Here is a 12,240-nt window from a genome sequence, read left to right as displayed (position 1 = left end):
ACATAGCATATTTGTATCAAGTCGTTTTCTTGGAGGGACACAGCACCGTTCCCATTTTGACATACCAGCTTGAACTCCTTGGATAATTAAAAGGGCCATCTTGAGTGGATTGCTGCTGCTTATGTGTCATTAATGACTTGCATATCATTTAGCTATATGAAATATTAAGCAACAAAAATATGAACAGCAAGTTAAAACCCCTGCAGATGGCATTTAAAGGGACTTGGAAAGGATGACTTGATGATGGATGAGTTGCTGCTTCTTCTTTCTTTTCGCTACTCGTTTTCTTCTTTTCACATAGACAAGTGATTTGGCAGGGGCACAACTGACCGTGAGTGTTTGTAAAACTCCACTTTGTAGCGGTGGGATTTGAACCCACGCCTCCGAAGAGAATGGAGCTTAAATCCAGCGCCTTAGACCACTCGGCCACGCTACCTCTATGAAGAAGTCTTTGCCGACTTTTTCAAGAAAGAAGGTGAATTTATGTTGAATTGGAAGAGGCAAGAATCATCATTTCCAGTCTGATAAAAGCAGCTTCCTCTTCAACCTCGCCTCAGCACACAGTCACATACAACACTTTGCAAAAGGCATCCTGGCAGGATATGTCACTACTTGATCTTCTTTCTTCTCCTGCCATTCTGAATAAGTAGATGAACGCTTACGTTTTATCGTCCGGCCTTTTAACACCCTGCACATTACTAATGTTCCAATTTCAGCATGGGTTTATTGGTGTGCTATGAATTCTCACAGCTTAGACTCAGAGTACATGACAATCTGGTAGTGTACATAGCATACTTGTATCAAGTCGTTTTCTTGGAGGGACACAGCACCGTTCCCATTTTGACATACCTGCTTGAACTCCTTGGATAATTAAAAGGCCCATCTTGAGTGGATTGCTGCTGCTTATGTGTCATAAATGACTTGCATATCATTTAGCTATATGAAATATTAAGCAACAAAAATATGAACAGCAAGTTAAAACCCCTGCAGATGGCATTTAAAGGGACTTGGAAAGGATGACTTGATGATGGATGAGTTGCTGCTTCTTCTTTCTTTTCACTACTCGTTTTCTTCTTTTCACATAGACAAGTGATTTGGCAGGGGCACAACTGACCGTGAGTGTTTGTAAAACTCCACTTGGTAGCGGTGGGATTTGAACCCACGCCTCCGAAGAGAATGGAGCTTAAATCCAGCGCCTTAGACCACTCGGCCACGCTACCTCTATGAAGAAGTCTTTGCCGACTTTTTCACGAAAGAAGGTAAATTTATGTTGAATTGGAAGAGGTAAGAATCATCATTTCCAGTCTGATAAAAGCAGCTTCGTCTTCAACGTCGCCTTAGCACACAGTCACATACAACACTTTGCAAAAGGCATCCTGGCAGGATATGTCACTACTTGATCTTCTTTCTTCTCCTGCCATTCTGAATAAGTAGATGAACGCTTACGTTTTATCGTCCGGCCTTTTAACACCCTGCACATTACAAATGTTCCAATTTCAGCATGGGTTTATTGGTGTGCTATGAATTCTCACAGCTTAGACTCAGAGTACATGACAATCTGGTAGTGTACATAGCATATTTGTATCAAGTCGTTTTCTTGGAGGGACACAGCACCGTTCCCATTTTGACATACCAGCTTGAACTCCTTGGATAATTAAAAGGGCCATCTTGAGTGGATTGCTGCTGCTTATGTGTCATTAATGACTTGCATATCATTTAGCTATATGAAATATTAAGCAACAAAAATATGAACAGCAAGTTAAAACCCCTGCAGATGGCATTTAAAGGGACTTGGAAAGGATGACTTGATGATGGATGAGTTGCTGCTTCTTCTTTCTTTTCGCTACTCGTTTTCTTCTTTTCACATAGACAAGTGATTTGGCAGGGGCACAACTGACCGTGAGTGTTTGTAAAACTCCACTTTGTAGCGGTGGGATTTGAACCCACGCCTCCGAAGAGAATGGAGCTTAAATCCAGCGCCTTAGACCACTCGGCCACGCTACCTCTATGAAGAAGTCTTTGCCGACTTTTTCAAGAAAGAAGGTGAATTTATGTTGAATTGGAAGAGGCAAGAATCATCATTTCCAGTCTGATAAAAGCAGCTTCCTCTTCAACCTCGCCTCAGCACACAGTCACATACAACACTTTGCAAAAGGCATCCTGGCAGGATATGTCACTACTTGATCTTCTTTCTTCTCCTGCCATTCTGAATAAGTAGATGAACGCTTACGTTTTATCGTCCGGCCTTTTAACACCCTGCACATTACTAATGTTCCAATTTCAGCATGGGTTTATTGGTGTGCTATGAATTCTCACAGCTTAGACTCAGAGTACATGACAATCTGGTAGTGTACATAGCATACTTGTATCAAGTCGTTTTCTTGGAGGGACACAGCACCGTTCCCATTTTGACATACCTGCTTGAACTCCTTGGATAATTAAAAGGCCCATCTTGAGTGGATTGCTGCTGCTTATGTGTCATAAATGACTTGCATATCATTTAGCTATATGAAATATTAAGCAACAAAAATATGAACAGCAAGTTAAAACCCCTGCAGATGGCATTTAAAGGGACTTGGAAAGGATGACTTGATGATGGATGAGTTGCTGCTTCTTCTTTCTTTTCACTACTCGTTTTCTTCTTTTCACATAGACAAGTGATTTGGCAGGGGCACAACTGACCGTGAGTGTTTGTAAAACTCCACTTGGTAGCGGTGGGATTTGAACCCACGCCTCCGAAGAGAATGGAGCTTAAATCCAGCGCCTTAGACCACTCGGCCACGCTACCTCTATGAAGAAGTCTTTGCCGACTTTTTCACGAAAGAAGGTAAATTTATGTTGAATTGGAAGAGGTAAGAATCATCATTTCCAGTCTGATAAAAGCAGCTTCGTCTTCAACGTCGCCTTAGCACACAGTCACATACAACACTTTGCAAAAGGCATCCTGGCAGGATATGTCACTACTTGATCTTCTTTCTTCTCCTGCCATTCTGAATAAGTAGATGAACGCTTACGTTTTATCGTCCGGCCTTTTAACACCCTGCACATTACAAATGTTCCAATTTCAGCATGGGTTTATTGGTGTGCTATGAATTCTCACAGCTTAGACTCAGAGTACATGACAATCTGGTAGTGTACATAGCATATTTGTATCAAGTCGTTTTCTTGGAGGGACACAGCACCGTTCCCATTTTGACATACCAGCTTGAACTCCTTGGATAATTAAAAGGCCCATCTTGAGTGGATTGTTGCTGCTTATGTGTCATTAATGACTTGCATATCATTTAGCTATATGAAATATTAAGCAACAAAAATATGAACAGCAAGTTAAAACCCCTGCAGATGGCATTTAAAGGGACTTGGAAAGGATGACTTGATGATGGATGAGTTGCTGCTTCTTCTTTCTTTTCACTACTCGTTTTCTTCTTTTCACATAGACAAGTGATTTGGCAGGGGCACAACTGACCGTGAGTGTTTGTAAAACTCCACTTGGTAGCGGTGGGATTTGAACCCACGCCTCCGAAGAGAATGGAGCTTAAATCCAGCGCCTTAGACCACTCGGCCACGCTACCTCTATGAAGAAGTCTTTGCCGACTTTTTCACGAAAGAAGGTAAATTTATGTTGAATTGGAAGAGGTAAGAATCATCATTTCCAGTCTGATAAAAGCAGCTTCGTCTTCAACGTCGCCTTAGCACACAGTCACATACAACACTTTGCAAAAGGCATCCTGGCAGGATATGTCACTACTTGATCTTCTTTCTTCTCCTGCCATTCTGAATAAGTAGATGAACGCTTACGTTTTATCGTCCGGCCTTTTAACACCCTGCACATTACAAATGTTCCAATTTCAGCATGGGTTTATTGGTGTGCTATGAATTCTCACAGCTTAGACTCAGAGTACATGACAATCTGGTAGTGTACATAGCATATTTGTATCAAGTCGTTTTCTTGGAGGGACACAGCACCGTTCCCATTTTGACATACCAGCTTGAACTCCTTGGATAATTAAAAGGGCCATCTTGAGTGGATTGCTGCTGCTTATGTGTCATTAATGACTTGCATATCATTTAGCTATATGAAATATTAAGCAACAAAAATATGAACAGCAAGTTAAAACCCCTGCAGATGGCATTTAAAGGGACTTGGAAAGGATGACTTGATGATGGATGAGTTGCTGCTTCTTCTTTCTTTTCGCTACTCGTTTTCTTCTTTTCACATAGACAAGTGATTTGGCAGGGGCACAACTGACCGTGAGTGTTTGTAAAACTCCACTTTGTAGCGGTGGGATTTGAACCCACGCCTCCGAAGAGAATGGAGCTTAAATCCAGCGCCTTAGACCACTCGGCCACGCTACCTCTATGAAGAAGTCTTTGCCGACTTTTTCAAGAAAGAAGGTGAATTTATGTTGAATTGGAAGAGGCAAGAATCATCATTTCCAGTCTGATAAAAGCAGCTTCCTCTTCAACCTCGCCTCAGCACACAGTCACATACAACACTTTGCAAAAGGCATCCTGGCAGGATATGTCACTACTTGATCTTCTTTCTTCTCCTGCCATTCTGAATAAGTAGATGAACGCTTACGTTTTATCGTCCGGCCTTTTAACACCCTGCACATTACTAATGTTCCAATTTCAGCATGGGTTTATTGGTGTGCTATGAATTCTCACAGCTTAGACTCAGAGTACATGACAATCTGGTAGTGTACATAGCATACTTGTATCAAGTCGTTTTCTTGGAGGGACACAGCACCGTTCCCATTTTGACATACCTGCTTGAACTCCTTGGATAATTAAAAGGCCCATCTTGAGTGGATTGCTGCTGCTTATGTGTCATAAATGACTTGCATATCATTTAGCTATATGAAATATTAAGCAACAAAAATATGAACAGCAAGTTAAAACCCCTGCAGATGGCATTTAAAGGGACTTGGAAAGGATGACTTGATGATGGATGAGTTGCTGCTTCTTCTTTCTTTTCACTACTCGTTTTCTTCTTTTCACATAGACAAGTGATTTGGCAGGGGCACAACTGACCGTGAGTGTTTGTAAAACTCCACTTGGTAGCGGTGGGATTTGAACCCACGCCTCCGAAGAGAATGGAGCTTAAATCCAGCGCCTTAGACCACTCGGCCACGCTACCTCTATGAAGAAGTCTTTGCCGACTTTTTCACGAAAGAAGGTAAATTTATGTTGAATTGGAAGAGGTAAGAATCATCATTTCCAGTCTGATAAAAGCAGCTTCGTCTTCAACGTCGCCTTAGCACACAGTCACATACAACACTTTGCAAAAGGCATCCTGGCAGGATATGTCACTACTTGATCTTCTTTCTTCTCCTGCCATTCTGAATAAGTAGATGAACGCTTACGTTTTATCGTCCGGCCTTTTAACACCCTGCACATTACAAATGTTCCAATTTCAGCATGGGTTTATTGGTGTGCTATGAATTCTCACAGCTTAGACTCAGAGTACATGACAATCTGGTAGTGTACATAGCATATTTGTATCAAGTCGTTTTCTTGGAGGGACACAGCACCGTTCCCATTTTGACATACCAGCTTGAACTCCTTGGATAATTAAAAGGCCCATCTTGAGTGGATTGTTGCTGCTTATGTGTCATTAATGACTTGCATATCATTTAGCTATATGAAATATTAAGCAACAAAAATATGAACAGCAAGTTAAAACCCCTGCAGATGGCATTTAAAGGGACTTGGAAAGGATGACAAGGATGGATGAGTTGCTGCTTCTTCTTTCTTTTCGCTACTCGTTTTCTTCTTTTCACATAGACAAGTGATTTGGCAGGGGCACAACTGACCGTGAGTGTTTGTAAAACTCCACTTTGTAGCAGTGGGATTTGAACCCACGCCTCCGAAGAGAATGGAGCTTAAATCCAGCGCCTTAGACCACTCGGCCACGCTACCTCTATGAAGAAGTCTTTGCCGACTTTTTCACGAAAGAAGGTGAATTTATGTTGAATTGGAAGAGGCAAGAATCATCATTTCCAGTCTGATAAAAGCAGCTTCCTCTTCAACCTCGCCTCAGCACACAGTCACATACAACACATTGCAAAAGGCATCCTGGCAGGATATGTCACTACTTGATCTTCTTTCTTCTCCTGCCATTCTGAATAAGTAGATGAACGCTTACGTTTTATCGTCCGGCCTTTTAACACCCTGCACATTACAAATGTTCCAATTTCAGCATGGGTTTATTGGTGTGCTATGAATTCTCACAGCTTAGACTCAGAGTACATGACAATCTGGTAGTGTACATAGCATATTTGTATCAAGTCGTTTTCTTGGAGGGACACAGCACCGTTCCCATTTTGACATACCAGCTTGAACTCCTTGGATAATTAAAAGGGCCATCTTGAGTGGATTGCTGCTGCTTATGTGTCATTAATGACTTGCATATCATTTAGCTATATGAAATATTAAGCAACAAAAATATGAACAGCAAGTTAAAACCCCTGCAGATGGCATTTAAAGGGACTTGGAAAGGATGACTTGATGATGGATGAGTTGCTGCTTCTTCTTTCTTTTCGCTACTCGTTTTCTTCTTTTCACATAGACAAGTGATTTGGCAGGGGCACAACTGACCGTGAGTGTTTGTAAAACTCCACTTTGTAGCGGTGGGATTTGAACCCACGCCTCCGAAGAGAATGGAGCTTAAATCCAGCGCCTTAGACCACTCGGCCACGCTACCTCTATGAAGAAGTCTTTGCCGACTTTTTCAAGAAAGAAGGTGAATTTATGTTGAATTGGAAGAGGCAAGAATCATCATTTCCAGTCTGATAAAAGCAGCTTCCTCTTCAACCTCGCCTCAGCACACAGTCACATACAACACTTTGCAAAAGGCATCCTGGCAGGATATGTCACTACTTGATCTTCTTTCTTCTCCTGCCATTCTGAATAAGTAGATGAACGCTTACGTTTTATCGTCCGGCCTTTTAACACCCTGCACATTACTAATGTTCCAATTTCAGCATGGGTTTATTGGTGTGCTATGAATTCTCACAGCTTAGACTCAGAGTACATGACAATCTGGTAGTGTACATAGCATACTTGTATCAAGTCGTTTTCTTGGAGGGACACAGCACCGTTCCCATTTTGACATACCTGCTTGAACTCCTTGGATAATTAAAAGGCCCATCTTGAGTGGATTGCTGCTGCTTATGTGTCATAAATGACTTGCATATCATTTAGCTATATGAAATATTAAGCAACAAAAATATGAACAGCAAGTTAAAACCCCTGCAGATGGCATTTAAAGGGACTTGGAAAGGATGACTTGATGATGGATGAGTTGCTGCTTCTTCTTTCTTTTCACTACTCGTTTTCTTCTTTTCACATAGACAAGTGATTTGGCAGGGGCACAACTGACCGTGAGTGTTTGTAAAACTCCACTTGGTAGCGGTGGGATTTGAACCCACGCCTCCGAAGAGAATGGAGCTTAAATCCAGCGCCTTAGACCACTCGGCCACGCTACCTCTATGAAGAAGTCTTTGCCGACTTTTTCACGAAAGAAGGTAAATTTATGTTGAATTGGAAGAGGTAAGAATCATCATTTCCAGTCTGATAAAAGCAGCTTCGTCTTCAACGTCGCCTTAGCACACAGTCACATACAACACTTTGCAAAAGGCATCCTGGCAGGATATGTCACTACTTGATCTTCTTTCTTCTCCTGCCATTCTGAATAAGTAGATGAACGCTTACGTTTTATCGTCCGGCCTTTTAACACCCTGCACATTACAAATGTTCCAATTTCAGCATGGGTTTATTGGTGTGCTATGAATTCTCACAGCTTAGACTCAGAGTACATGACAATCTGGTAGTGTACATAGCATATTTGTATCAAGTCGTTTTCTTGGAGGGACACAGCACCGTTCCCATTTTGACATACCAGCTTGAACTCCTTGGATAATTAAAAGGGCCATCTTGAGTGGATTGCTGCTGCTTATGTGTCATTAATGACTTGCATATCATTTAGCTATATGAAATATTAAGCAACAAAAATATGAACAGCAAGTTAAAACCCCTGCAGATGGCATTTAAAGGGACTTGGAAAGGATGACTTGATGATGGATGAGTTGCTGCTTCTTCTTTCTTTTCGCTACTCGTTTTCTTCTTTTCACATAGACAAGTGATTTGGCAGGGGCACAACTGACCGTGAGTGTTTGTAAAACTCCACTTTGTAGCGGTGGGATTTGAACCCACGCCTCCGAAGAGAATGGAGCTTAAATCCAGCGCCTTAGACCACTCGGCCACGCTACCTCTATGAAGAAGTCTTTGCCGACTTTTTCAAGAAAGAAGGTGAATTTATGTTGAATTGGAAGAGGCAAGAATCATCATTTCCAGTCTGATAAAAGCAGCTTCCTCTTCAACCTCGCCTCAGCACACAGTCACATACAACACTTTGCAAAAGGCATCCTGGCAGGATATGTCACTACTTGATCTTCTTTCTTCTCCTGCCATTCTGAATAAGTAGATGAACGCTTACGTTTTATCGTCCGGCCTTTTAACACCCTGCACATTACTAATGTTCCAATTTCAGCATGGGTTTATTGGTGTGCTATGAATTCTCACAGCTTAGACTCAGAGTACATGACAATCTGGTAGTGTACATAGCATACTTGTATCAAGTCGTTTTCTTGGAGGGACACAGCACCGTTCCCATTTTGACATACCTGCTTGAACTCCTTGGATAATTAAAAGGCCCATCTTGAGTGGATTGCTGCTGCTTATGTGTCATAAATGACTTGCATATCATTTAGCTATATGAAATATTAAGCAACAAAAATATGAACAGCAAGTTAAAACCCCTGCAGATGGCATTTAAAGGGACTTGGAAAGGATGACTTGATGATGGATGAGTTGCTGCTTCTTCTTTCTTTTCACTACTCGTTTTCTTCTTTTCACATAGACAAGTGATTTGGCAGGGGCACAACTGACCGTGAGTGTTTGTAAAACTCCACTTGGTAGCGGTGGGATTTGAACCCACGCCTCCGAAGAGAATGGAGCTTAAATCCAGCGCCTTAGACCACTCGGCCACGCTACCTCTATGAAGAAGTCTTTGCCGACTTTTTCACGAAAGAAGGTAAATTTATGTTGAATTGGAAGAGGTAAGAATCATCATTTCCAGTCTGATAAAAGCAGCTTCGTCTTCAACGTCGCCTTAGCACACAGTCACATACAACACTTTGCAAAAGGCATCCTGGCAGGATATGTCACTACTTGATCTTCTTTCTTCTCCTGCCATTCTGAATAAGTAGATGAACGCTTACGTTTTATCGTCCGGCCTTTTAACACCCTGCACATTACAAATGTTCCAATTTCAGCATGGGTTTATTGGTGTGCTATGAATTCTCACAGCTTAGACTCAGAGTACATGACAATCTGGTAGTGTACATAGCATATTTGTATCAAGTCGTTTTCTTGGAGGGACACAGCACCGTTCCCATTTTGACATACCAGCTTGAACTCCTTGGATAATTAAAAGGCCCATCTTGAGTGGATTGTTGCTGCTTATGTGTCATTAATGACTTGCATATCATTTAGCTATATGAAATATTAAGCAACAAAAATATGAACAGCAAGTTAAAACCCCTGCAGATGGCATTTAAAGGGACTTGGAAAGGATGACAAGGATGGATGAGTTGCTGCTTCTTCTTTCTTTTCGCTACTCGTTTTCTTCTTTTCACATAGACAAGTGATTTGGCAGGGGCACAACTGACCGTGAGTGTTTGTAAAACTCCACTTTGTAGCAGTGGGATTTGAACCCACGCCTCCGAAGAGAATGGAGCTTAAATCCAGCGCCTTAGACCACTCGGCCACGCTACCTCTATGAAGAAGTCTTTGCCGACTTTTTCACGAAAGAAGGTGAATTTATGTTGAATTGGAAGAGGCAAGAATCATCATTTCCAGTCTGATAAAAGCAGCTTCCTCTTCAACCTCGCCTCAGCACACAGTCACATACAACACATTGCAAAAGGCATCCTGGCAGGATATGTCACTACTTGATCTTCTTTCTTCTCCTGCCATTCTGAATAAGTAGATGAACGCTTACGTTTTATCGTCCGGCCTTTTAACACCCTGCACATTACAAATGTTCCAATTTCAGCATGGGTTTATTGGTGTGCTATGAATTCTCACAGCTTAGACTCAGAGTACATGACAATCTGGTAGTGTACATAGCATATTTGTATCAAGTCGTTTTCTTGGAGGGACACAGCACCGTTCCCATTTTGACATACCAGCTTGAACTCCTTGGATAATTAAAAGGCCCATCTTGAGTGGATTGCTGCTGCTTATGTGTCATTAATGACTTGCATATCATTTAGCTATATGAAATATTAAGCAACAAAAATATGAACAGCAAGTTAAAACCCCTGCAGATGGCATTTAAAGGGACTTGGAAAGGATGACGATGATGGATGAGTTGCTGCTTCTTCTTTCTTTTCGCTACTCGTTTTCTTCTTTTCACATAGACAAGTGATTTGGCAGGGGCACAACTGACCGTGAGTGTTTGTAAAACTCCACTTGGTAGCAGTGGGATTTGAACCCACGCCTCCGAAGAGAATGGAGCTTAAATCCAGCGCCTTAGACCACTCGGCCACGCTACCTCTATGAAGAAGTCTTTGCCGACTTTTTCACGAAAGAAGGTGAATTTATGTTGAATTGGAAGAGGCAAGAATCATCATTTCCAGTCTGATAAAAGCAGCTTCCTCTTCAACCTCGCCTCAGCACACAGTCACATACAACACATTGCAAAAGGCATCCTGGCAGGATATGTCACTACTTGATCTTCTTTCTTCTCCTGCCATTCTGAATAAGTAGATGAACGCTTACGTTTTATCGTCCGGCCTTTTAACACCCTGCACATTACAAATGTTCCAATTTCAGCATGGGTTTATTGGTGTGCTATGAATTCTCACAGCTTAGACTCAGAGTACATGACAATCTGGTAGTGTACATAGCATATTTGTATCAAGTCGTTTTCTTGGAGGGACACAGCACCGTTCCCATTTTGACATACCAGCTTGAACTCCTTGGATAATTAAAAGGGCCATCTTGAGTGGATTGCTGCTGCTTATGTGTCATTAATGACTTGCATATCATTTAGTTATATGAAATATTAAGCAACAAAAATATGAACAGCAAGTTAAAACCCCTGCAGATGGCATTTAAAGGGACTTGGAAAGGATGACTTGATGATGGATGAGTTGCTGCTTCTTCTTTCTTTTCGCTACTCGTTTTCTTCTTTTCACATAGACAAGTGATTTGGCAGGGGCACAACTGACCGTGAGTGTTTGTAAAACTCCACTTGGTAGCGGTGGGATTTGAACCCACGCCTCGAACGAGAATGGAGCTTAAATGCAGCGCCTTAGACCACACAGCCACGCTACCTCTATGAAGAAGTCTTTGCCGACTTTTTCACGAAAGAAGGTGAATTTATGTTGAATTGGAAGAGGCAAGAATCATCATTTCCAGTCTGATAAAAGCAGCTTCCTCTTCAACCTCGCCTCAGCACACAGTCACATACAACACATTGCAAAAGGCATCCTGGCAGGATATGTCACTACTTGATCTTCTTTCTTCTCCTGCCATTCTGAATAAGTAGATGAACGCTTACGTTTTATCGTCCGGCCTTTTAACACCCTGCACATTACAAATGTTCCAATTTCAGCATGGGTTTATTGGTGTGCTATGAATTCTCACAGCTTAGACTCAGAGTACATGACAATCTGGTAGTGTACATAGCATATTTGTATCAAGTCGTTTTCTTGGAGGGACACAGCACCGTTCCCATTTTGACATACCAGCTTGAACTCCTTGGATAATTAAAAGGCCCATCTTGAGTGGATTGCTGCTGCTTATGTGTCATTAATGACTTGCATATCATTTAGCTATATGAAATATTAAGCAACAAAAATATGAACAGCCAGTTAAAACCCCTGCAGATGGCATTTAAAGGGACTTGGAAAGGATGACGATGATGGATGAGTTGCTGCTTCTTCTTTCTTTTCGCTACTCGTTTTCTTCTTTTCACATAGACAAGTGACTTGGCAGGGGCACAACTGACCGTGAGTGTTTGTAAAACTCCACTTGGTAGCGGTGGGATTTGAACCCACGCCTCCGAAGAGAACAGAGCTTAAATCCAGCGCCTTAGACCACTCGGCCACGCTACCTCTATGAAGAAGACTTTGCCGACTTTTTCACGAAAGAAGGTGAATTTATGTT

General features: G+C 41.8%; 15 non-coding genes across 15 annotated transcripts; all 15 read right to left on the bottom strand.

Annotated features, from left to right (window-relative positions):
• Positions 1-354: 354 nt before the first annotated feature.
• Positions 355-436, bottom strand: trnal-uaa (transfer RNA leucine (anticodon UAA)). The gene has a single exon. It is a non-coding gene; the product is annotated as a tRNA-Leu (tRNA).
• A 702-nt stretch (positions 437-1,138) lies between these two features.
• trnal-uaa (transfer RNA leucine (anticodon UAA)) lies at positions 1,139-1,220 on the bottom strand. Its single transcript has one exon. It is a non-coding gene; the product is annotated as a tRNA-Leu (tRNA).
• Positions 1,221-1,922: 702 nt separating this feature from the next.
• On the bottom strand, positions 1,923-2,004 carry trnal-uaa (transfer RNA leucine (anticodon UAA)). The gene has a single exon. It is a non-coding gene; the product is annotated as a tRNA-Leu (tRNA).
• Positions 2,005-2,706: 702 nt separating this feature from the next.
• trnal-uaa (transfer RNA leucine (anticodon UAA)) lies at positions 2,707-2,788 on the bottom strand. The gene has a single exon. It is a non-coding gene; the product is annotated as a tRNA-Leu (tRNA).
• A 702-nt stretch (positions 2,789-3,490) lies between these two features.
• trnal-uaa (transfer RNA leucine (anticodon UAA)) lies at positions 3,491-3,572 on the bottom strand. Its single transcript has one exon. It is a non-coding gene; the product is annotated as a tRNA-Leu (tRNA).
• A 702-nt stretch (positions 3,573-4,274) lies between these two features.
• Positions 4,275-4,356, bottom strand: trnal-uaa (transfer RNA leucine (anticodon UAA)). Its single transcript has one exon. It is a non-coding gene; the product is annotated as a tRNA-Leu (tRNA).
• A 702-nt stretch (positions 4,357-5,058) lies between these two features.
• On the bottom strand, positions 5,059-5,140 carry trnal-uaa (transfer RNA leucine (anticodon UAA)). Its single transcript has one exon. It is a non-coding gene; the product is annotated as a tRNA-Leu (tRNA).
• Positions 5,141-5,840: 700 nt separating this feature from the next.
• trnal-uaa (transfer RNA leucine (anticodon UAA)) lies at positions 5,841-5,922 on the bottom strand. Its single transcript has one exon. It is a non-coding gene; the product is annotated as a tRNA-Leu (tRNA).
• Positions 5,923-6,624: 702 nt separating this feature from the next.
• On the bottom strand, positions 6,625-6,706 carry trnal-uaa (transfer RNA leucine (anticodon UAA)). Its single transcript has one exon. It is a non-coding gene; the product is annotated as a tRNA-Leu (tRNA).
• Positions 6,707-7,408: 702 nt separating this feature from the next.
• Positions 7,409-7,490, bottom strand: trnal-uaa (transfer RNA leucine (anticodon UAA)). Its single transcript has one exon. It is a non-coding gene; the product is annotated as a tRNA-Leu (tRNA).
• A 702-nt stretch (positions 7,491-8,192) lies between these two features.
• trnal-uaa (transfer RNA leucine (anticodon UAA)) lies at positions 8,193-8,274 on the bottom strand. The gene has a single exon. It is a non-coding gene; the product is annotated as a tRNA-Leu (tRNA).
• A 702-nt stretch (positions 8,275-8,976) lies between these two features.
• On the bottom strand, positions 8,977-9,058 carry trnal-uaa (transfer RNA leucine (anticodon UAA)). Its single transcript has one exon. It is a non-coding gene; the product is annotated as a tRNA-Leu (tRNA).
• Positions 9,059-9,758: 700 nt separating this feature from the next.
• On the bottom strand, positions 9,759-9,840 carry trnal-uaa (transfer RNA leucine (anticodon UAA)). Its single transcript has one exon. It is a non-coding gene; the product is annotated as a tRNA-Leu (tRNA).
• A 700-nt stretch (positions 9,841-10,540) lies between these two features.
• On the bottom strand, positions 10,541-10,622 carry trnal-uaa (transfer RNA leucine (anticodon UAA)). The gene has a single exon. It is a non-coding gene; the product is annotated as a tRNA-Leu (tRNA).
• Positions 10,623-12,106: 1,484 nt separating this feature from the next.
• trnal-uaa (transfer RNA leucine (anticodon UAA)) lies at positions 12,107-12,188 on the bottom strand. Its single transcript is given in 2 exon segments — positions 12,107-12,141; positions 12,151-12,188. It is a non-coding gene; the product is annotated as a tRNA-Leu (tRNA).
• Positions 12,189-12,240: the final 52 nt, after the last annotated feature.

This window comes from Brachyhypopomus gauderio, chromosome 1, assembly GCF_052324685.1.
Source record: "Brachyhypopomus gauderio isolate BG-103 chromosome 1, BGAUD_0.2, whole genome shotgun sequence".
Taxonomy (NCBI): Eukaryota; Metazoa; Chordata; class Actinopteri; order Gymnotiformes; family Hypopomidae; genus Brachyhypopomus; species Brachyhypopomus gauderio.
Note: the sequence above shows the minus strand (reverse complement) of the source record. Positions and strands in the feature narration are given on the sequence as shown.